A 24,882-nucleotide genomic window follows, 5' to 3' on the forward strand; every position below is an offset into this window, starting at 1 on the left:
GGACACAAACTAGCGTCCTCCCGTCACCCTAAGCTCAGTATACCGTGAGCTACAACTCGCGGTATACTGAGATGCCGCAGTCAATTATGTCTGGATCCGCACAGCTGCGTGAGTGACAGCTGGCTCTGCCTATCTAGAGGCAGAGCCGGCTGTACACGCCCCCTCCCCCGTCCGTTCCGCCAGTCAGCGCTGGAGGATCGGAGCGTGGAATCCAGCAGAGAGCCGTGACAGGATCGAGAAGCGAGCGAACGCCGGTATGTGTTCATTCACTTCCCGATCTACTGAACCGACCTGTGACAGTGTCATTGTCCCTGTCGGCTAGAACTATGAGGTGAGTGAAACACACTCACCTCATAGTTCTCCTTCAAACAAAAATGCAGAGGAGACAAATTTAGAACACTGTCAGTCTTTGTCTGCATATCTCTTCCAGGTTAATGGCTCCACATAATGAGATCAGGGGGATTGAATAGAAGCCAGGCATGTTAAGAAGCAGAGGCCAGCAATAGCAGCCTCCTATAAGAGACATATCAAACTTAACACTGCCAAAGAGGCAGTTTGTGTTACATGTATTACACAGCGACAACATTTCCCAGTGGTAGAATGCTGTTACTTACCGTTGTGTCTCCCTGAGCATTCGTGTGATCCTAGGGTTCCTCTGGTGTAACATGACAGCATAGATTTGTCAGGCGATTGACTTGCCTCCTTCTGCAACAAAGAAACAATGTAAAAGGATTCTGGTCAAGTGAACACATTTTTTGTAATATCAGCAGTAAAAGCTTTCTAAATATAAGTATTTCCCTGGAATTATAGCAAATATGCATATTAGCCGATCCTCTAAAGCAGGACCCACGAGAGAAATCTGTAAGCTATCATTGCCAATGTGCCACTGAAAATGCTAGCTGCCTGTCTTTCATGGCCACCCTTTGGCTTCAATGCTTTCTAAGTCACAGAACTAGAATAATTATGCAATTCAGGCGATCTGATTTTCCCTCAATCCATTGTCCCTCAAAAACCTAAGTCCATTGATGAAGAGCTGGCCTTTAAAAGCTGTCAAAAAGCTGCACTGCTATTTTTAAGAGGCATTTAAAACAAGAGGTCAACCTTTCAGTGTACAAATAACATTTCTAGATGTTCCCTATAACATAGCAAATCTTCACTGTGTGAGTTCAGGTCCACGTTAATTAGAAAGTACTGCAGTCAAATAAGCTTTTGTATTGTTGGATCACTACTAAACACCAGAAACATCTCACTTTATCTAAATAAACTGCATATATGCAATATATCTTTCAAAGAGAACTATGGGGTAAGTCTTGTTCCCCATAGTTCTCTTAAGGGTCACGGGAGGACATATACTAACCTCCTCCCATGACCCAAAGCTCAGTATATCTGAAAGCGATGCAGTTGGGACGGATCCCACCAATGCTGTCGAGATCCACCCAGCTGCGTGAATGACAGCGGGCTCTGCTTATCTAGAAGCAGAGGCAGCTGTACCCGCCCCCTCACGTTCATCCAGTCAGCGCTGGAGGATAGGAGCGGGGAGGGGTGAATTCCTGCAAGGAGCCGTGACTGACAGTCACCGCTCTCTGCAGGGAGATGATTGAGAAGTGAGCGAGTGACGGTATGTGTTCGCTCACTTCCCGATCTATTGAGACAACCTGTGACAGTTTAATTGTCACACGTCGGCTCGAACTATGAGGATGAGCGATTTTCACTCACCTCATAGTTCTCCTTTAATGATCCATTACATGGGAATGAAGATAACAAGTACTTTAAAAGAGGATCTTCCACCTACGTTTCTGACTACAAAGAGGGGCTTGTTTTCAGTCTCTTTCTTGAATTCATAGGGTCCCAGGTTGAAATGGGGCAATCTTTGTTTGGAGTCTTCAGATAATTCACACATGCGCCTGTTGGTGTAGGGTGAAGGGGAGCGGGATTTAGATGCAATGGTAGGCTGCTCGTATCTTCTGGATGTCCTGAAGGAGGCACTTTTACGGACCGGCATAGAAAACTGGGAATAAAAAATACAAGAATCCTCATATACCTGATTGCTGAAAAGTCTGGGGTCAAAAGAGCATGGAGAATTAAAGGCTTAATTTCAGGCAGATGGCCAAATACACAGTTGAAATTCATATATGTTTCCTGTTTTACCTGCCAAAACGATTTGTAATTCTGTGCAGCTTATCTTGTGATTCACATTCCCCCTTGCTCCAGAGCACAGTCATGAAGGTAACACCTCTATTTCCTGATTCAGGTTTGAAGCTATCCTATATCATCTCTCTGCCATCAAACTGCTACTTTTACAATGAATCAGCATCATCGCTTCAGTCCAGTGAGAAAGAAGGTGGACCAGAAAGTTGTGAATCAGGAAGTAGTAGAGTGATCTTTCTAGTTCTGCAGTGCCAAAGGTGTGTAAATCACAAGACTGGCTGAAACACGACAGCACAGTTTAGAATGGTTAGGTTCCCATCCCTGATACGATGGGTCAAAGCATAACTGAGGCAAGAATCAAGTCACCTGGAGCCAACATAGAAAAGTTTCTATGCAAATGGACAATTCCTCTTTTCAATGAGAAGACACCTTGTGAATCATTGTCTTAGAAATGGGGTTATGTGTCCTCAGCTGCAAGGGGAGTTCAGGCTACCTGGCCCCTTCCGTCAGTAGAGATTTTGTAACCAAATGCCTAGACATGGACCAATAAGCAGCATCTTGTCCCGGAACTATCAGTATTGCTGCCCTGCTATAATATTTGAAAGCTAAATGCTGGGCACAAGAACTTTCATTTTAATATATGCCTCAATAGCAAAGGAAATAAATCCACTTTGTGTGCACCAAATGCCTTACTAAACCTGGATACTACCTTGAAAAATTAGCAGTGACGTCATCATTGTCCTGTACAAAACCTGTGCAAAGAGCAGAGCTGTGGGCAGGACCAACTGGCCCACACACTACGGGCTGCCTGCATAAAAGTACAGGAAGGGGCGTAGGCAAGACCAGTCACCCTGCACAAGGAGAGAGAGCAGTGACTGGTCTTTATTACAGAAAGCTCCTTTACAGAGGCAAAGTGTCACACTGCATTACTGCACAGATCTGAATTCAACTATAATCTATTCCAGCGACACTCAACATTTAAATTAATATTTACATTTGAGAACAGGTTCACTCCAAAGGTTAAAGTGACACTAAACTCAGGAGTTAAACCTTAAAAATACATTCAAGTACCTTAACTATTAACAAAAATGTTTCTTATTTGTGTATCACCCGGCTGTAGATCCTCAAATCATCTCTGAATTGGTGCTGACACCGTCCTTCCTTCTGGAGGGGGGCTACTTTTGCTCCCAATGGTCCCTGTGGGTTGTAAAGTAGTCACCGCTCCAAAATCACTTCCGTGGACTACAAACTCAATACAAATTAGTAAACTAAATATGAGCTTGTAGTCCATCACAGGAGTGAGCTTGGAGCGGTGACTACTGTACAACACACACAGGGACCATGGGGAACAAACGTAGCCACCCTCCAGAAGGAAGGACAGTGTCAGCACCAATTCAGAGATGATTTGAGGATCTACAGCCGAGTGATACACAAATAAGATACATTTTTATTATGAGGTCTTGTTCACACAATCCTCAGTGCGTTCCGGCCCGATAAAAATCCTATTTGTGTATCACTCAGCTGTAGATCCTCAAATCATCTCTGGATTGGTGCTGACACCAATCCAGAGATTGGTGGAGGGATTGGTGTTCCTTCTGGAGGGTGGCTACGGTATTGATGTGACTTGCGTTCCCATGTGGCTAATCGCATTGCGGCCGGAGGGCGTGGCTACAGTGCCATTCACTTCAATGGACCTCCACCCCCCTCCCGCCCCACAACAAAGTGAGCCGGCCACAATGCAATCCAGTGCGTTCCAGCCTGAATCGGGCCGGAACGCACTGTGTCTGGTGTGAACGGGCCCTTAGTTAAGGTACTTGAATGTATTTTTAAAATGTCACTCCTGAGTTTAGTGTCACCTTAAGTTATTTAGCATTTTTGATATAAAAAGTGCTTAGTGGATATTTTTATTGCCCCAAACCAGTTCACCCTGTCACATATTTATCAATATGAATCCTAAATATTTGGGACCCGTATAATATAAAACAGGAAATGGGGAACAATAGAGTGTATACAGCTTACCACTTCAATTATATAAGCGAAGTTTCAGTGTCTTTGCAATAAAAACACTTACTGTTAATTGAAGTCTAATTGAGCTGTCTGTTTTCTTTAGAGCAGAGGGATTTGTGGCAGTAAAAGTTGCTGGCGGAAACAACACCAAAAAAAAAAAAATTATAATGAGGATCGTTTCTTATTTAATAGAAAAAGAGCTTGAGATTCGGCTACCTTTTACATAACGTCTTCTGTCATTAGACAAACAAGAACAAGATCTCTAACCTGTTTCTGCATCCTCCCTTTGTCGTCGGGTCACCGTTCAAACGTTCGTCTCTTTTCATCCCCCCCAACAAATCCCTGGAGGGGCCACAAAAAAACAATAATTAAACATCAAGGTTTAAAAGAAAAGGCTATCGCAGGTAAATGTCAGGCAGTGTAACAAACTGGGGTTTAATTGTAAAGCATTCCCTTTGTAAGCTCCTGACTTTAATAAAGATAATTAAAAAAGACACGGGACTGGTAGGAAATGTCAAGCAGATAACATTTGCATTTCTGACGATTCAATTACAAATGATTACATTGCTTTGTACAACAATTAGGATCTGACTTTTATTCCACTGGATTGTTTGGTTAGGATTGAAGATGTGAAGTGGCGTTTCTGAGCACCGTTTAAAAACACATTTGAAATGGTGGAGAAAAACAAGTTCAAATGGGATTTGCAATCCAAATAACACAATGGTGCTTTTCGCTGAAGGGTGATAAATTAAGGCAGAGCTCCAGGCGAAATTCATGGTCTTAGAAAAAAAATCAGTTTAGGTGCCACAAACTGAACTAAAAAAGTCAATAGCAACCCAAACAACACAACCGACCCCTGATAAGGGCTTAGGGCCAGATGCAGTGCGTTCCGACACGATTCTGGCCAGAATGCACTGCCTCGCATTGCGGCCGGCTCACTTTTTTTGTGGGGCAGGAGGCGGTCCGATCAAAATAGCAGCAAAATTGCTGGACCGCAGCCATAATGTGCCTTGCGAACCCGTGCGGCCGATCACATTGCGGCCACTGTGCTATTCACTTCAATGGACCTCCACACCTCCTCTTTCCCCACAAAAAAGTAAGCCGGCCACAGTGCGAGGCAGTGCGTACTGGCCAGTATCGGGCCCGAACGCACTGCATCTGGTGTGAACGAGGCCTTAGAGTTAATGAGCTGAGGGCTATACGTCACTCTAGCTCCCCATTCAGTGGGCAAGCGAAAACAGTTTAAAGGCTAGTTCACACCAGCCCCAGTGCGTTCCGGCCTGATTTGGTGCCGGAACGCACTGGATCACATTCTGGCCGGCTCACTGTGTTCTGGGGTGGGAGGGGTCATGGTGGTGCATTGAAGCAAATGGCACTGCAGCCACGCCCCCCGCCCACAGTGCGATCACCCGCACCAGAATGCGGAGCACATCGTCCTGGTGCGATCAGAAAAAATGCTGCATGCACTATTTTTCCTGATCGCGCCAGACTGGAACGCAGGCAATGATGTGCCACGTGATCTGGTGCGGGCGATCATACACAATGAACCGCCACGCCCCGGAAAACACAGTGATCCGGCCTGGATGCGATCCAGTGCGTTTCGCCACCGAATCAGGCCGGTGTGAACTAGCCCTTAAGGCTAAGTTTACTTTTCTGATCATGCTTCATGTTACCCCCTAAATATGGGTGTAGCATAAAAGAAATGGTCACATACCAAATCCCCCACCCTCCCCCTGTCCACCACTTACCTGAATCTTGGGGTTCTTCTTCCCGCAGGCTGCTGTTGGTTTTTAAATTTGGTGTGGCTCTGCCCACACAGCCCCGTCATCCATTTACGGCTACTTTGATAGGATCTGTGGAGGAAGAAGTCTCATCAACCACCACGGCAAAGGGATTATAAATCTCAATGGAATACAAGGACGGTGATGTCACCACACTTCCATTCATACTTCCCGTCTATGTTGTTTTTTTTTACAAATGCATGTGGAATAAAATAAAATGTTATTCCGAAGAGCATTTTTTTCAGAAGAGCATTGTGTGCTGGTTTTGTCGTGTCTGTACTCGCAATCCACTGATGGCGGTTGCAATGCTTTACTGGCTCCAATGTAAAAAAAATAACAAATGACCATTTTTCTCCTTTATGACGAAGCCTGCATTTATTATTTTGTTAAGGGTGGATTTTGCCTTTAATACTTTCCTGGAGAACCTCTTTAAGTCCTCATTCACACGAGAAACGGCCGGCCCGTACAGATCCGTGCTGCATGCTTCCGGGAAGGACAGGTGCTGCGTGTGATTACATACCGCAGCCTGTCCTTCTCTATGGGAGTACGCGGCCCTACACCGCCCTACGCTAACCCGAAGTGCACGTCCGTACGGGTCCACGTGTCCCTGCTTGGACCCAGACAGGACGTGCAGTTCACGTGAGCGTAGGGCAGCGTACTCCCATAGAGAAGGACAGGCTGCTGCATGTAACCATACGCAGCAGATGATCTTCCTGGGAGCGGCCTAATACGGCCGTGCACGCAGCACTGATCTGATACTTGGATCATCCAACAGGAATTAGTACGAATAAGCAATTAATGGTCAGCAACAGTCAGGGTCAAAGGGGTAAATGACCCCTGACCCACACTGCCTTTTATATATCAAAATCCCAAGAATGGTTTTGGCTGGAGATACACTTTAACTAAATATAGTGACCATTAAATACTGGAAAACAATGTCCTTTCAACTTTTGTCACTATATACAAATTATTGTTTTAACATTTTAAACAGTGTTCAAAGTTGAAGGGGACCCCAGGTACCTATTAACCCCCCTGCACTTGTCTTTGCTTGTACCATAATGCTAGACCACCGATTCGCTCTGGGCCACAAAAAGCCAAGCTTCTACTGGTCATGTATTCATCGGGAATTTAATGCAGAAGTCTTTATCTGATTTACATAAATTTGCATACAGTAGCCCTGACCAATGCATTTTACAGAGAACACTGAATCCGTCAATGCTCCCGAGGAGTCTGAAGTCATTACCGCACTGTCACAAACACTTGTGGCTATTTGGGCGGAAGCCAATTAACCAGCCTAAGGACTCTATGCGCTGATAGTAACCCTGGTGGGAGCAGACCCCAGAACCGCAATCTGTGTTTTTCAGGCTGTTATGGACTCATCAGTTTTCAGCTTGCCCTGCACATCAGAAAATCCAGGCCTTCTGTTTCAACATCAGCCGGAAGATCAGCGAATGACAGCTGGCCTAGCGCACATCATAAATCTTCTATTTTGCTTTAATATAGGCTCGTGCTTCGCATCCCGGCTCCCCAACAAATGTGAATGTGCTGAATCGCTGTCGGGCAACAATTCCGTTTGCGGTGACAAATTGCAGCCTTTCTGGTGATCTGCTTTATCATTCAAATATTAAAGACAAATAAAGTTCTATTAATATTAATACATGGCAGGGAAGCATTCTATCACTGTACTGTGTCTGATGTCAATGCATGCACAGTGGAACATTCAGTATAATCCAGTAATAGGACCAGCTAGTCATAAATCTTGCATTTACTGATAATGACATATTTATAACAGCACTTAGGTGAAGTGCCATATTATTCAGTAGAAATTGTATTTATGAGCACTTGGAGCCATGGGACGCATTCCAAAAACCTCTTCAAGGACTTTCTGCTTAGGACAAATCATGTCTGCGGCTGATCTTACAATGGCGAGCACTTTGCTTCCATGTCTGAAAAGTATTGACTGCCAGCTGAGAAAAAGGTACAGGAAGATTCTTAAAGGAGAACTATGGGGTTAACGTTTTTTCCCATAGTTCTCCTTAGGGTAACGGGAGGACACAAACTAGCGTCCTCCAGTCACCCTAGGCTCAGTATACCACGAGCTGTAGCTTGCGGTATACTAAGAGGCCGCATCTGAAGCGGATCCCGACAATTATGTCTGGATCCGCCCAGCTGCGTGACTGACAGCTGGCTCTGCCTATCTAGAGGCAGAGCCAGCTGTACCCGCTCCCTCCCCCGTCCGTTCTGCCAGTCAGCGCTGGCGGATCGGAGTGGAGGATGGGGGAATCCAGCCCCTCCCCTGTCACGGCAGGGAGCCGTGGCAGGATCGAGAGGTAAGCGAACGCCGGTATGTGTTCGCTCACCTCCCGATCTACTGAGCCGACCTGTGACAGTCTCATTGTCACAGATGGGCTAGAACTATGAGGTGACTGAAAAGCACTCACCTCATAGTTCTCCTTTAAAGTGGTTCTCCAGTTTAGGGAAGGTTCACTCCTTTTTCCGGACCCGATCTGGAACGCGGTGCATTGAGTTTTACCGTGTTTTTATCGCTTTAAGGAGAGGGTTTTTAAAATGGGCTTACAGGTGTGTTCCAGTGCGTTTGTATGCGTTTCCATGTGTTCCAGTGCATTCCAAACCAGACAAAATGAGACATGCAGTATTTTTCTGGTCTAGTCTAGAATGGACTGCACTGGTGTGAACAGAGGCCAGAAATAGCATAGGGATACATTAGGATGCATTTTGGGTCTGGAAACAATCTAATCTGGTCTGGTCTGGTCTGGAGATGATCTGGATGTGGTTTCCATGGGCAAGAAGTCATGGGAAGCCCGTACATAAATTGTAATCTGCACCCCAACAGATCACCCCTTAATGGCAGTGATGTTCTCTGAAGAAAAGCTGATTGTTACAGCGATCTTGTGGACAATTTAGGCTAGGCTCAGATCTGATCGATCCCAGGGAGCGCGATCATGTGAGGGTGCACACACTGGTTGCTGCGCAGCCCCATTGATTTCAATGGGATTACATCCATGTGGCAATCGCTGAAAACAAGGTACAGGTACCCTATTTTTTTGCGACACGCTGCTTTTTTTCATTGCGTGGGCAGAATTGCGGCGGGAAACCGTGCGATCCGTCCAGCGTGACTGGGGTGGGGAAATAATGACAACGCCAGTGTGATTAGCTGTGGTGGGCAACTCCCTGACCGCTCAGCAATCCGCGCGGTTTCGTGCACAATTGCCACACGGTCACGTATCACGCAGGTGTGAACCCAGCCTTATAAGAGCTACAGGGGCAGCAGATATAGAAAGCAGACACCTTGAGTTTTCTTACCTACCATGTAGAGCCCTATGAGAGCTCCATAACCACAACCCTACATCTTACTACATAAGTATAATATGCGGAATCGCTAATCGATAGTAAGGCAAACCGTCACTAGAATGTAGGCTGGAAATTGCTGAGATTTGCATTACAGAACTTCTAAGATTTTGAAGCTCCCAGCGCACTCTGTGTAAGGTAGGTGCACATACATGAGGGTACCTCATTGGTTTGAAAGTGCACTACTATACAATGCATCACCGGAGCCTTGAGATCTTTACCCTTTGTTAGGACAGACGGTCCTACACATCTAGTTTAGAACTAATAATGGAGATCCGCCAGCACAGTACAGACAGGGTTAATTATGGTAAACATTACTCCCCAGCTCCCTTCTTAACATTACATTGAAGGGGAAAGCTAAAGCTGGTCATACACTGCTTGATATTCAGAGCTGTGTGTGGCCCTGCCGGCACCCCTCCGTTCGAGCAAAGACGATTTTCCAATTAACTTTAGTCAAAGGAGCCGTCAAAGGAACTGTTTGGGTATTCTGAGAGCCATGGGCGCTGACTGTCAGAATACAATAGCTGCCAGGGATATCGCTAATCAAAGACGTGGGAAATGAGCGTTTTTTTCTCGCTCAGCCCAACGAAAGATTAAAAAAGCCAAGTGTATTTTTTAGGTTATGCAATGTGATTGAGAACATGTAACAAATATAAAGTAGGTGTTCTCCCAATGGGGTTGCAAAAGTGGAGATACACTTTAGTCCCTGTTTACACCTTCTCCTTTAGTGAACGCGCGCTATACATGTGCATGGATGAAAAACTTCAAAAACGTGCAACGCGCTTGACATGCCAGTACTTGTTAATGGCACCCTAAACATGGCCGGGAAAATTAGCATTTTTTCCCCATGTGTTGGCACGCATTGAATGCGCACAAACATGCAGGATAAAAATGTGGGACACTGGCAGCTGTAAATGCTGCATGAGCTACTTTCCTGTGTCTATCGCGTGTGAAATAAAAGGGCGATGACACAGAAAACAGACGGGAACGCGACGCACGTTCACAGTACCCCAAGGTGTGAATGGGGAGTTAAGGAGTTACTTTAGGTGTTCGAAGTTTAGGAGATGGTGTTGGTGAAAGAGCTGTTCATGGTGCATGATTTTACAGTGTGCAAACTCTACGGCTGCAACAACTAATCAATTATGAGAATAGTTGGCAACTATTGTTATTATTGATTTGTTAAGAGAGGAGAGAGAGAAGAGGGGGAGAGAGAGAGGAGAGAGAGAAGAGGGGGAGAGAGAGGGATTGATTTTTTAATGCAACTAATCAAAAAAATAATCGGGCAGCTAATCGATTATGACAATAATTGTTAGCTGCAGCCCTAGCAAACTCCTCTGTATGTGAGAAGGAGCACAGGGTATACAGTAACTGAGACTGGGAATACCTGACCTGCATGTTCACACTGCTCTGCAACTGCTCCCAGCTTACCTTCTCCATTTACATTACAAGTTTTTATTTTCAATATTGAACAGTGTCTGCATTCAACAGGTTCTAAGCACCCATACAATGCACATATCAAGCACAATGGAGGCCAAAGGAACATGAAAACATTGAATCTGGAGCATCATACTCAATGTAGATACTTACAGGTATTTGCAGGCACTTGGGCAGCAGCGTCTGTTCTCTGCGGATATAAAACATGAGAGTCATATGAACATTTCCCAGGTATTCACCATCCACACTACTGCTGAGTGTATACCGGTTACCTGGGTGCAGATTGATGTTGTTGATGCTGTTACCGGGGAGGTGACAGTCACAGCATGCCACTGATAAGCCAATGATTAAACAACTGTTAGCAGTTTGCCTAATCTAGACACGGTGCTGATGTACTGTAGATAGATAGATAGATAGATAGATAGATAGATAGATAGATAGATAGATAGATAGATAGATAGATGCAACTATAAATCTAAAACACAGCGCAGGAGGAGAGGATTGTAGTTCCGCTTTCAGCGTATCCTCTGTCACAGACCAGAAACAAGTATGCAGATCAGAAGCTTTGCATTCTGTCACCCAAAGACTTCTTTCTGTTTAGTGTATCACTAAGGCAACAGAGTGCCGGGCGACCAGCATTTTCAGGAAAATGGTCAGCAATGGCTGACTCCGTATTTCTCTAAGTAACATCCCTTTTTAACAGCATCAAATGCATTAAAGTGAATCTCTAGGCCAGAGGTGCGCAAACTCCGGTCCTCCAGCTGTTGTGGAACTACAAGTTCCAAGAGGCATTGCAAGGAGATTGGCCACCCCTGCTCTAGGCAAAACTTTTTTTTTCTGTTTTGGATAGAGTTGGGAAGAGTTAGACCCTCTGTCAAGTTTTTATTGCTACGTGTCCCCAATGGGGATATTTACCCTCTCTATTTGTACTGGTGATTTAGAGGAAAAAAGACATGATGCAGTTGTCCCAAGAACAAGAGATGAGGGGACACCAGTGCCAGGGGCAACTCTAGGGAGGAATTCCCATCACTTTGGGAGATTTCCTCCAATGTCCTGTTGTTTCCCTGGGACAGGAAGTGAAGTGAAATTTCCCCAATGGTACACAGACAGCGGCGGGGGTGGGGGGGTGTTTACTCTTTCTTTCTCTATGCAAACCACACGTTTTGGCCAACTTGAAGGGTTCGTTCACATCAGATGCATTGGGGCTGCAGTGACAGCATTGCCCAGCACAGTCCCAGCGCATAGATAAGGCAAAAGGCCTGCTTTAAAATGAGATTGTTGCAGGGATTTTCAGTCTGAAGCTGACAACTTCTTCTCCATCCAGACTGGCTTCTTACAGGTTACACAGCAGGGAAAGCCTCCCCACGTGCAACCTGTCATGGACAGAGCGCTGCCTGCTAATTACAGGTGGTGCTCCATCCGGCTTTTGACAGCTATGGTAGGTTACACAGCAGCTGCTGTGCGCAACCTAACACAGTGAGGCCCCAGCTACAACAGCCTCTGACTTGGAGTCAGAGGATTGAGCCCTGTGGATGGTTTGGACCAATGGTAAACCACCTTTGGTCCAAGCCATCCAATCAAAAAAAAAAAAGAAAAAACACTGACAGCATCCATCTAGATGCCTTATCAGTGACAAGCAAGTGAGGGACGGGGAGGCTGCTGCCTTCCTCCTCCACAGGGTGATGGGGCCTAAGGGGAGGGCAGGGGGGGCCTCCCCTGCCATAGACCTCACCGCACATCCTGTATTGGTCTAATGTATTGATTTCCGCTGCACATGCCACATTTTTTTTAGTGAGCACCCCCCAACACTGTACACTGAAAAGAAAGTGCAGCTTGCGTCACTTTTTTCAGCGCAGTGAGTTGCGTCACAAACTGCCGCATCACAATGTACAGAACTGAGTTGTGCAATTTCAATAAAGTTCTAACCAAAAAAAAAAAAGAGTAAACAGTGTAAAGCACCAGTATCAGCACTCTTCCTCCCAGCGCGCACCAGCAGCCTTGCGTTCAGGGCGGCTGTGTGGCGTAAACGAGTCCTAAAAGTAATTACCGGCTGTCACCAATGGCCTCCGCCTCTGAAAATACTACGGTAGTTCAGTGATTGACTGTCAAACTGATCCAATGGCTTCCTTGCATCCTGTGGTACAGACCAGGGACAAGTATGCAGAGCCGAAGCTTTGCATGCAATGCTCCTTTTATCCAGTGTACAACTGAAGCCAGAGAGTGCCAGGCAAAAAGCATTTTAAGGAAAAGTCAGCAATGGCTGACTTCATATTACTCTTAGTACAGTCCATTAACAGAAAGTAAAGCGTACTCGTATACTGATGGGGGCTCAAGCAGCAGAGGAACTGCAAGTCCCAGCATGCCCTGGCCCACCACGCAGAGTCTCTCCCTCTATCGGGAAGCACAGCGTACCCTCCGGTATTGTCAGTGTTAGTTATGATGATTGTGTTAGTCTCTAGGTGAAGTTACCCGGGTGCGGCGACTGGGCGGCCTCTTTGTACGGTAATAGGATGTACACCAGAGGTCTGCAGTCCCCAAACTGTGATTGGGCTGGCCCCGGGGACTCCTCCCTCGGATGTGACGTAATCGGCGGTCCCCATGTGTGGTTGCTAGGATACAGAGCTGTGTGTCACTTCCTGCATCTTTCCCCACTACCCTCTCTGTTTGGAAGAGGCTCACTGACTGTTTTATTTGTTTATTATTTTGTCCACTAACATATTTGTGTTTGGTTTTGAATATTAAATACAGTGAAAGTATTACAAAACATTATATTATCCTTGAGGAAACAAATGGAAGTTTTAGCATGTTTTTTAAATTATTGCACACTTCTGAGACGATCTGCAGCACTGAAAACTTGCTGTTCACATTTTTATAGCCAGCTAACAACAGTGACCGCTGCTCAGAAATTCCAAAGACACACCACCAGGAAAATCCTAAGCTTATTTATCATAACGTGACACTAAACTCAGGAGTTAAATCTTAAAAATTGGTTCAAGTACTTCAATTATGAATAACAATGTATCTTATTTGTGTATCACACGGCTGCAGATCCTCAAATCATCTCTGAGGGCTTGTTCACACCGAAAGCGTGTGTGTTCCAGAGCGGTAGCTGCTGGAACGCACCGTGATCGCTAAGAAACTTCCCCCCGCGTTCTGGGGCGGGAGGGGGCGTGGCGATGCATTGAATTCAATAGGAGCGTTTCCACGCCCCAAGCTTTCGGTGTGAACAAGGCCTTAATTCAGGAGTAGCCGAACTCCGGCCCTCCAGCTGTGGTAAAGCTACAAATCCCATGATGCATCTCTCTCCGGAAGTCATGTTTGTGGTTGTGAGAATCTTGCAATGCCTCATGGGATTTGTAGTTCCACCACAGCTGGAGGGCCAGGGTTTGGCTACCACTGCCTTAATTGGTGCTGACACTGTCCTTCCTTCTGGAGGGTGGTTACTTTTGTTGCCCATGGTCCCTGTGTGTGTTGTAAAGTAGTCACCACTCCAAGCTCACTCATTAGTAAACTAAAGTAGAGATTGTAGTCTATCACAGAAGTGAGCTTGGAGTGGTGACTACGTTACAACACACAGGGACAATGGGGAACAAAAGTAGCCACCCTCCAGAAGGAAGGACAGTGTCAGCACCATTCATGATTTGAGGATCTACAGCCGAGTGATACCCAAATAAGATACATTTGTTGTTAATAGGTAAAGTCACGTTAAAGTCACATCCCCCCCCATTGCTGCTTTAACCAGTTGACATCCGCGGTGTTAAACCCCCTTCCCATCCAGGCCATTTTTCAGTATTCAGCGCTGCGGTACTTTGACTGACATTTATTCCGTCATGCAGCGCTGTACTGAAATGAATTTTATACCCTTTTTTGGGGACAGATAGAGCTTTCTTTTGGTGGTATTTATTCACCACTGGGGGTTTTATTTTTTTACTATATTAAGGAAAAATTACCGAAATTTTAAAAAAAAAACAGTTTCCCCTATATTAAATGATAAAACATTTATTATTACCCAATTTTTTGGTAAAATATAAAAGATGGGGTCACGTCAGGTAAAAAGACACTAAACATGTCAAGCCTTAAAATTGCGTGCGCGCGCGAAACCTCAAAAAACGATAATACCCAAAATTGGCCCTAGGCGACGCTTTAAAAGCTGTTACCGCTCATCAGTTTAGTGTTATCAACTCGATTCCCCCCTCCCCGCTCTGATCCTCCAGCGATGACTGGCGGAACGGACGGGGGAGTGGGCGGGTACCGCTGGCTCTGCCTCTAGATAGGCAGAGCCAGTTGTCACTCACGCAGCTGGGCGGATTCAGACATAATTGTCGGGATCCGCTTCAGCTGCGGCGTCTCAGTATACCGCGAGCTGTGGTATACTGAGCTTAGGGTGACGGGAGGACGCTAGTTTGTGTCCTCCCGTTACCCTAAGGAGAACTATGGGGAAAAGCACTAACCCCATAGTTCTTCTTTAACTCTTGAGTTTAGTGTCATTTTAATGTGCAGAAGTCATACCGCACTGTGTCATTGTTTACTATCAATATTGTCGGGTAGAATTAGTAGACGCTGTAAAGCACTATCCCATAGTGAACAGTCAGGTCTAGTGTAATGGTGGCCACAGACATGTTGATAAGTGATCAATATTTATACGATCGGTAAGATACATAGCAAATGTGATCATGAGACTGAGGCGCCACAATCGTAAGTCATCAATTGCATCATAGAAACTACATATGGAATCTCCAAATTAACCAATTCGAAGTTTAAAGGGGCTGAAAACTAATTGATTGATTTCAACCGAATGTTGATTTCCCTTGATGAACCCCAATCAGGCAAAACCGATACAATCAATTGAAGATCAATCACAAATGGCCATGTTCAGCAGATGATCATGTGTGTTTTGATAGTTTCTATTGACTCAATTATTTTTATTGACATGTCTGTGGCCACCATAAGGGCATCCGTAGAAAAGCTTTGTGGAGGAATGTTGTGCTTTGTATTACTTGTGGTCAGTGGCTGTGCAATAAATGGCCTATCTTCATTGGTGGTCAGTAGTAGTGCAATAAATGACCTCTCTTCATTGGTGGTCAACGGCAGTGCTATTAAATGGCCCCTCTTCATTGGTGGTCAGTGGCAGTGCTATTAAATGGCCCCTCTTCATTGGTGTTGAGTGGTAGTCCTGTTTTATGACTTCTCTTCATTGGGAGTCAGTGGCAGTCCTGTTTTATGACTTCTCTTCATTAGTGGTCATTGGCAGTGCTATTAAATAACCCCCTTGCATTGGTGATCCTAGGCATTGGTAATAAATAACTCCACTTTATTCAGTGGCAGTGCTAATACATGGGCCCCTTTTACTGGTGATCGGTGGAAGTGCTATTAAATTGCCCACCTTCACTAGTGGTCAGTGGCAGTGCTATTTATTGGTGTTCAGTGGTTTTCTTACTTGATCAACCACCTCCATGGTGTGGCGGCTGCGGCCTCTTTTAGTGTCCAGAACTACTTGTACTGTTGGCGGAGTTCACTCTATCTGACAGTAGTGGCTTTATTTATGTGCCAGGTGCTGGAACACCATAGCTCTGGCTCCACTTTCTCAGCCAATGGGTCACACCAGGAAACATATACACATAGTCACAACTTTGCTGCAAGATGCCCTCAAACTCCATGGTTGCAGGGCAGGTCTGTCAGTGATTGCACCAAACACCTGGCCTAAAAATCAGCTGTTTCAGACAAAGGACCATCACCACTGCCAGGCTGGATATCCTACCTTCACCAGTCTCCTGAACAAGCCACATTCAAAGTCTGTACTTCCCCAGAAATAGGCTACTCTCCGATCCGTGGGAATTACAAGACTCAAGGCACCTTCATCTTTAAATCTTCCTTACTATATGAGGTATAGCAACAAAACAGTCTATATTTAAAATGGTTCCAGCTTTCATGGCTTACCACTTTCAGTTTGTTTGCGCACTAAAGAGTGCTTTCTCAATAGAGGTCTCAGGGAACACTGACTGGGCCTCCTCAGGAAAGAAAATGCGGCATTCGCCCAAAGGGGAACACTGTGACTCTGGGAACTTATTACTTTCTTGATGTTGAGGCCCTATCTTTCCCACGAGGGTGCATATGAACGCCAGCTTGCTTTCACTACTCTGCTTCTCTGTCCTTTATTAGGGATGAGCTTCGCGTTCGAGTCGAACCCATGTACACCATGTACGCCGAACACCGAACATTATGGGATGTCCGCGGTCTGTTCGACCGCGGCACATCCCACAATGCACTGCGCCGTCCGAAGCGGCAATTGGCTACAGTCCTGCACCTGACCGCAGGTCAGGTGCAAGACTGTGCCAATCAGGGCTCAGTACAAATATAGAGCCATGATTGGGCAGAGTCACGATGACTCTGCCCAATCATGTCTCACAGCTAAGTCCCTGCAGCACACTATATAAGGCTGCTGACACCGCGGCCCTGTGTAGTGTGTTGAAGGAGATTGAGAGCAATATAGCAAGCGAGCAATAGAGCAATACAGCAATACAGATATACAGCAATACAGATATACAGAATTTCATTTTTACTCTTACCCTGTAAATCATGTAAAAATCACAGTTCCTGTAAAAAATATTTTTTGGGGTTTTTTTTGTTTTAAATTTCATTGATTCCTGTCATTCAGGGCAGTACCCGGATCCCCATACACTTTTCATGGCCAATAAATTGCATATAAGGCTTCAAAATGGGGACCTTTAATTTTCTGAGTTCTACCCCCATAGACTTGCATTGAGTTCTAAGTTCGAGTTAGAACTTTTTCCATGTTCGAAAGTTCGAGTTAGAACCGAACACGGGGGTGTTCGGCTCATCACTATCCTTTATTCACTTTGACTTTTGGAACTTCACCCTCCTGACTATAAATAACATCTAGCTAAAGGCATGTGGTGACCCCTTAAGGAAACAAATTGTATTTCCACCCCCACCCACCAACAAAAGAAGCAGTAACAGTTCCTTATGAGCAGGAACAGGGCCTTACATCAGGGTGGCCCACTATTCTCTATGTATCAACACTGCATAATACTACTTCTCTTGCCCTGTATGTTGGGTGTATCTGTTCTTATTCTGTATGTATGGACTCTGCACGGTACCATTTCTCTTGTCCTGTATGTTGGGTGTAATTCTCGCTATCTTTTCTTATGCTCTATGTATATGGTTCCAGCATAGTACTACTTCTCTTGTCTGTACACTGTGTGTAATTTTCGCTGCTCGTTCTTATTCTGTTTGTATGGACGTTGCACAGTGCTACTTTTCCCTTTTGCCAGATTGATCTGATCTAAATGGACACATATCCGTTTACATCCGACTCCACACAGACCGGCATGGGGTCTGGCAATTTTAGTTCTTTCCCCCATTGCAAGATGGAGGAAAAAACTGGACGGACACGGATGTCACAGCAGTGCACTGAGACATCCATGCACAGATCCCCTCCTGATCAGCCCCTGTGAAAGTGGCCTTACTCATAAAAAATAGGTAAAACCCAACTCCCTGCCTCTGCTCTCAGCTCTTACCCCTACTTCCACCAGGGGCACGGTCACCCTATATGTTTTTTGCATAACGTTTGTATACTTGGATTTTCTATAAGTCAATAGGCCGAACATGTGATATGCAGGGTCCTCTTTCTCTGTGGATTTTCTCCATTGGTGGGTGTCCTCAATGATGGAGGGATTGGCGGTGACCTGACTGCATCATTGCAATACACATTTTTACACTGTACAAAGTATTTGAGCCTAGAACTGGGCTTTAAGCAAATGAGTTTGCCAGATCACCAAGAAAAGGGAGTGATGAAAAAACAGAAGCCCTGAGCAGGAAGACCATGTTACCTGTATGCATTTCAAGCATCCATTCTCAATTTCAAGTGAAGGTTTTTGAATGCATGGAAATTAGGGATGTCCCGGTACCACTTTTTAAGACCAAGTACAAGTACAAATACTGTCCCTCATGTACTTGCCGATACCAATTACCGATACTTTAAAAAAAAAAGGGATATGTGACATGTTTTTCCAAAACAACACAGACTGATGATTTTAGGGCAGTTTCTCACCAGGGCTAAATACGGATGTCACCAGAACTGAATACAGGTCCCCACAGCAGAACAAATGGTCCTAAGACAGAATAGTATTCTGCTTTGGGGATATGTATTCTGTTTTGGGAATATGTGTTCTGCAAATACATGTCCCCAAAGCAGTATTCCTCTCACCAGGCTGTGTGTCGATCTCACCGGGCGACGTGGGCATCTGTAGTGGCTCTGCGGGCACTCCACCTGGCCTCCCCCACATCCAGTCCGGCCACACCAGCCCAGTCCTCCCCATCAGTGTGTGGCAGGAACTCCCAGCTTCTAGCCCTGGGGCGGTAGTTCCACCCCCCGGGGCTGTCCATGGCTGTGCCTGCACCTGAGAAGGAGGAGGAGATAAAGAACCGGACAGACACTGCCATGGACAGCTATCTGCAGGTTCCCACAAGCGCGGAAACTCGGGACGGTTGCTGCTGTTTGAAAATTTAAAAGGGCTGGTATCTGTCTTAAGAATCGGGGCATTTTCACGAGTACAAGTACTCTTGAAAATGCTTGGTATCGGCCCCAATAACGATACTAGTATCGGTATCGGGACATCCCTAATGGAAATGCATCAGAAGCAGTTGAATTCAGTATTTCCACCTCTCTACCATAAAGAAAACCAATGTTCCTGTCTAACTTTTCAGTCAGCGGACTTGTCTTCTCCTACTGAAAGGTGATTAATTTAGCAGAATTGAATGCACAGCTTTCATAGTACAAGAAACATTGCAAAAACAAGCGAGAGAGCCGGCATCTGAACGCTGCAGGATAAATCACCAAAACACAAGGCGGTTGGGATGAAGTGTGCCGTCGTATAAGGTCTAGGCTACAGAAATTGGTTAACACATGACATTTCAGAAACAACACTGTAGTTGATCTTTAAGTCCTGTCATTTAAAATGTCCTTTGTAAGAACTTTTAGACGTTGGTAGCTTTGCTAAGGTCATACTGCCAAGATTTACAAATTAAATATCGACAAAACCCACTTGAGATGCAGAAGTATTTGTAGATCGTAGATTCTGTCACTAAAAAATAAATATACTTTCTTCTTAGCGTGTTGCCTTGTAGGGATTTTGTTTTGTAGGTGGATGGGAGACTAGGCCTGGAAGGACAAGGGCAATACTAAAAAGGTTAGAGAGAAATGTTGAATTTTTTAAGGGGTACTATATTATTAAAATGCAATTTATCTACATGCAAGCGCGAAAAAAAAAAAGATACCTTGTGCTTAAATCAAGGACGTATTGTACGGGAAAAAACTGGTATATTCATGAATGCAAGCTCAATGAATTGTCCACTGAACGTTTGAGACAAGCTCCACTACGCAGTATTTGTAGATAAAGTGGATATGTGACCTCGAGAAAACTTTAAAGATTAATTTTTTAGATAATTTTAGAAAACTACAACTATTGCTATAAAAGAAAATTTACATTGCATGCTGGCTTCTTATACCTATGAAGAGTGTAGTAGGATATCTCCATTCGAGTTTTTAATTCCATCTAACTGCTGTTGTTTGCATTGTTAAACATACTCTGTCACTGGGGGAAAGGCAAAGCAATCTGCTACAAGTATGGCATGCAGGGACCTAGATGTACCTGTGTAGTGCTCGCCATTGTTGTAGTGCTCGCCATTGTTGTAGTGCTCGCCATTGTTGTAGTGCTCGACACTTAGACTCCTTATGCAATTGTAGCACAAGCTATTAAATTTAGTGTTTATCCGATTGTATGTGCTCTGATACTGATTTGTAGTTTAGGTTAATGTGGTTTTTCCCCAAAACAATCTATCATTTAGACTTGTGCGCCGTCAAAAAATTTGTTCTGTTTCATTTCGTTTCGGAATATCCGTTATTTCGTATTTCGCAATTCGTAAATTACAATTGCGCCGGCAATTCCCCCGCAGCCTCTGAACCGCAACTCCCCTCACCCTTCCTGGATCTGTCACTGAAGAGAGAGGGAGAAGCTGTGCGGCGGGACTTCAGACGCGGCTTCTCCCTCTAGTACTGGCGGAACTACTTCCGCCACTTCCCTTCATCCTTTCCTGCAGAGAAGAGAGCCCGCCCGGCGTGTCCTGAAGATGCAGAGAGGCTCTTCCGCTCCTGCAGCAGCCAGTGGTGACATCGGAAGAGGAAGATACCGGCGGTGGGACACCGGGAGTTGGCCCCTCGATCAGGAGCAGTGCCTGCTTGGAGTTCAGGTGAGTGAAGCACCCTTCTTTTATTTTTTTCTGAAGTTTTTTTGTTTTCTTTTTGCACATTATATAAAAAAAAACAGGGTAGCAAAAAAAAGTAGAAGAAATTCACAGTGTCCAAGGGCTTGTTCACACAAATTGCAATGCGTTCCAGAGCGGTAGCACCGCAATCACTTACAAAACTTCCCTGTGCGTTCTGGGGCGGGAGGGGCATCAGAATAATAATTTTAAAAAAAATCAGCATAGGAATGCATAGCTAGATTCCTATTGGCTATTTCAGTTTGCAATATCCAATAGCAAGCTGCCTATTGCACCCGCCCTCTACCTCTGTCAATCACTAGAAGGGGACCCGATGGAGAACTTCAGGTCCCCTCTGCTGATTGACAGCAGCAGTGGGCGGGTGCAATAGCTAGTTTGCTATTGGCTATTGCAAAGTGAAATAGCCAATAGGAATTCCTACGCTGATTTTTTTTTCTGACTGACGGCGGCCGGCAGCTCCGATGTCAGAAAAAAAGATAACAACAGAGCAGAACAAGGTTTACTCTGCCAGGAGAAAGTGTTTCTCGGCCGGGCTGCGCTATATAATAGCGGGAGGCTACCGGAGTGTCTGGGAGAGTTGGGATGTAATGACAGATCAGCGCCCCTGGTAACCAGGAGACGCTGATCTGTCTCTGCAAGTGGCCGAAGCCAGCCGTGAGATGATGGCTGGCTCCCCCCAGCTGTCAGTAGCAGGCTGTCGCCCGGTCAGCTTCGGCTTTCACCTTGGCTCAGTCGAGCCGGGGCATAATGCGTTCGGCTCGACTGAGTCCCTCGGCCAACTATAGTGAATAGCCCGTACAGCAGCCCTTTGGTTCTACTGAAGCTACGGCTAGATCCTTCGGCAGATTTGTGAATAGCCCCCTATGTAAAAAATCCAGCTGCCCAATACCAGTGAGTAGAACCTTCTAAATGCTAGACTGATGTCACATATAACCCATGACATACTGTGTGATAGGAAAGCAGGATTTATTGTGTTTACTACTGAACTGTGCGTTCCTTACATCTGACCTCTGCACTCTGTGTGTTCCTTACATCTGACCTCTGCACTCTGTGCGTTCCTTACATCTGATCTCTGCACCCTGTGCGTTCCTTACATCTGGCCTCTGCACTCTGTGCGTTATTACTGACCTCTCTGCGTTACTTATTACTGACCTCTGCTCTCTGTGCGTTACTTACATCTGACCTCTGCATGTTACTTCCTTAGGGTTAGGGTTTTGCGTATAGTTGTTTGTAGAATTAGATATGAGACAGAAATGAAATTCTGGGTCTAGAAGCTGTAAATTCCTGGCTGCTGGGATTCAACGCTCGTCTTACAATATGCAATGTATACAGTTCATTTTTAATTATTGTTTGCATTTTCTTTCATTATGGGTGTAAGTGGGGGGCCTCACGTTTGAGTTTCGCTTAAGGCCTCACAAAGTCTAGAGCCGCCTCTGGATTGCTATCAGTGGATATCCCTCTCCAGCCAATCACTGTTGAACGATAGTGGTGCATGCTGGGGGAGGAGATAAATACTTGGGGTGGACCATGTGAGCTCTCTCTTCCTCCCCCAGGCCCTGCCTGCGGGGTGAGTACACTGGACTGCCTGAGCTGACTAGACATAAGAGCCTGGGCACTAGCCATGGAATCACCCTGAAGCCTGGTGGCAGCAGGTCCAGTGGCTGCTACTGCTAAAGGCAAGGATTCATAACGTCTACCTCAAGTAATGCTGTGTCAGGTGTTCGACCTGCTGTGCATGGAAGCAGTAACCACACTCTATGAAAAGCCATGGAGTCTACATCTGCCTAGGGTTGCCACCTTTTTTTCAAGCAAAACCCGAACACTCTAGCGATGCGCTGACATTTTCTGGGGAGAATGAGTCTTGGCTTATTCATATGTAAATAGTACCATATAGTAATAGTACCATCCATTCATATGCAAGTATCACAGTTGACACTATTTTCAGTGGGGGGCCAGTAGCCCCTATCTTAATTTTGCTTGCCCCATCTGCCTGCCTGACATCTTGTGTCTAAGCTTCTGCTGCCATGAAACCCAGACACAGCATTCAAAACCCGGACTGTCTGTGTGAATCCTGGACAGGTGGCAACCCTACATCTGCCTTGATGATTCTAACCCTCCTCAACCTCCCTTCCTCCCTGAAGTTCTGCAAATAAAAGTTTCAAGCATCATAACTACAGTCTGGACCTCACTTCCATTGATCACCAGAAGGGCAGTAAGTGCTGATGGGCAGATGCGTGCGAATGTATCCCTAGACAAGAAGAATCGGAGGTGTCGTAACCTATAGCAACCGACCCTAGTAACTCAAGGTGCGCTGTGGATATAGAGGTTTCTTATAGAGGAAAGACAGGGAGACCCATTAGTTCAGTTTACTGTAGATCACCCCTTCAGAGCCACCGGTAGTGCTATCCTGTGCTGGGATAGCGCTGAGTGGGAAGGGGAACGCTACACAATAATCAGATCTTGTTGAGATCTTCAGTTGCCTGGCATTGTTCATCTTAAAAAATTTAATTGCAATGACCCCAAGGAAACATTATATGCCCTATTTGAGTATCTCGACGTAGCGCTAGTGATCAATACACACACATAATTAAAGAGAATGAAAAATAAAATTGACTTAACTGATAACAGATGAACAGGTTAGAGAAAATAGCTGTCTCAGGTCTTGGTTTTAGGGTCCGTCCATTTTGCAGCGGGTCAAACCTGCAGACATCTCACACTGCAGGCTGCTGAGTTTGATGGCCATAATAGTAGTTCTCCCATCAAGGAGCCCCTAACTAGTAGTACAACTGAGCTGGCTTAAGGTGCCCATACACTGCACGATTCTCGTACGTTTCTACTGTACGGTCGCACGTCTTTTGTCTAAGGAGCACGCTAGAAAACCAGCTGAAAATCTTGCAATTTTCGGCTGGTTTGAACGGTGCTCGGGAGACAAATGCCAAACGGGCCGGTGTGCGACGGTAGCGTGACCTTCACTGTCGGGATCCATTATGAAATAGAAAAATCGCGCAAAATCCGCCGAAAAAAGGGTCCTGCTGGAGCGACAGCGACGAGCGACATGAAGCTAAGACATCTCTATTGAATAGCATTGGCTGGCGACTTCTCGCGATATCGCGCGGCAAAAATGTGCGATATCGTGGCGGAAATTGTGCGATAAATAGCTTAGTGGGAATGGGGCCTTAGGGCTAGTTCACACCAAGCGCGGAGCAGGTGCAGAGCAGAGCAGGTGCAGACCGGATCAAAACTGCATCCAATGTATTCCTATGGTATTTTTAGCTCCAGTTCACATTGCAGCATGCAGATCCAGAGCAGGTCCAGAGCAGGTCAAAAAACTGCAGCAAGCCCTATTTTACCTGCTCTGGATCTGCAAAATGCATCAAAAACGCATGCAAATGCCTGGAATGCACTGAAAGCCCATGTTAAACTATATATTAACTATATAACTATATAACTGTTAAAATATATATATATATTTAGGCAAAAACGCGTCAAAAACGCATCAAAACGCATATAAAAGACTAGCGTGCGTGTGCAGAAACCTGACCGGATCTGCTCTGCATTTGATGTGAACAAGGCCTTAAAGAAGCAGAAGCTGTTACAGAATAACACGGATCTCTCAGCTTCTTTCTTTATTTACATTTTGTAACAATATTCTGTTACTTTGTTTTCATTTGCGGTACAAGTCAGAGAAGCCAGAGAGCGGTATATGACAGCTCTCCCACTTGTTGTATCTTTCATTTACGAATGAGATTTGGATGTATCCGAATTTCGTTATCAAACATTCAGACTCATTCAATTTCATTGTTTCTGTCATTCGGAAATTCGGAAGCGTCCAAATGTCCGA

General features: G+C 45.3%; 1 long non-coding RNA gene across 1 annotated transcript; it reads right to left on the bottom strand.

Annotated features, from left to right (window-relative positions):
- Positions 1 to 1,801: 1,801 nt before the first annotated feature.
- On the bottom strand, positions 1,802 to 13,256 carry LOC108784270. Its single transcript, XR_001941059.1, has 5 exons — positions 13,209 to 13,256; positions 10,893 to 10,929; positions 7,258 to 7,541; positions 4,423 to 4,497; positions 1,802 to 2,008 (listed from the first exon to the last, which is right to left on the bottom strand). It is a non-coding gene; the product is annotated as an uncharacterized LOC108784270 (long non-coding RNA).
- Positions 13,257 to 24,882: the final 11,626 nt, after the last annotated feature.

This window comes from Nanorana parkeri, unplaced genomic scaffold (assembly GCF_000935625.1).
Source record: "Nanorana parkeri isolate BGI_ZX_2015 unplaced genomic scaffold, ASM93562v1 scaffold106, whole genome shotgun sequence".
Classification (NCBI taxonomy): domain Eukaryota; kingdom Metazoa; phylum Chordata; class Amphibia; order Anura; family Dicroglossidae; genus Nanorana; species Nanorana parkeri.